Below are 612 nucleotides of genomic sequence, written 5' to 3'. Positions count from 1 at the left end.
AGGCAGTGACCACCAATCTGAGCAGCTTTAGGTGTAATGACAAAACTGATGTGCCAAGTGGAGGACCACACATGAGGACAGTAACCTCTCCTAGAACCAGGTTTGTTTTTGGAGTCTTTAATCTCACAGCATATGAGCATGGCCACACTATTTCAGTTCGAATTTGAGAATTAATTTGTTATTGTGTAATATTTGAACTTACTTCTTTCTACAAAAATAATACAGAATAAATAGATAAATAAAATACACATAATAAAAACGGCTTAGGGTTGGGGGTGTATAGCTCAGTGGTAGAGTGCGTGCTTTGTGTGCACGAGGTCCTGGGCTCAATCCCCAGTGCCTCCATTGAGGGATAAGTAAAAATAAATAAATTTTAAAAGTAGCTTTAACCCTGCTACTGAGCAGTAAACACTATTTAAATTTTTATATACATCTTTCCCAAAAGGGGGATGTACAAAATACATGCACTGCTATGTTTATAAAAATGGGATTTTACTGTTTATATTTCTGTAGTCTGTTCACGTACAATATTTATGGAATTTATTTCCATTTCTCTAAATGGTCTTTTGCTATGTCTTTAATGACTAACAGCGTCCTGCTGTATGAACAAAG

The 612-nt window shown here is 35.9% G+C and overlaps 1 non-coding gene across 1 annotated transcript; it reads left to right on the top strand.

The window, feature by feature from the left end:
* The first annotated feature begins 273 nt into the window (after nucleotides 1-273).
* TRNAT-UGU lies at nucleotides 274-345 on the top strand. Its single transcript has one exon. It is a non-coding gene; the product is annotated as a tRNA-Thr (tRNA).
* Nucleotides 346-612: the final 267 nt, after the last annotated feature.

The sequence above is a fragment of the Camelus ferus genome, chromosome 6, assembly GCF_009834535.1.
Source record: "Camelus ferus isolate YT-003-E chromosome 6, BCGSAC_Cfer_1.0, whole genome shotgun sequence".
NCBI classification, from domain to species: domain Eukaryota; kingdom Metazoa; phylum Chordata; class Mammalia; order Artiodactyla; family Camelidae; genus Camelus; species Camelus ferus.
Note: the sequence above shows the minus strand (reverse complement) of the source record. Positions and strands in the feature narration are given on the sequence as shown.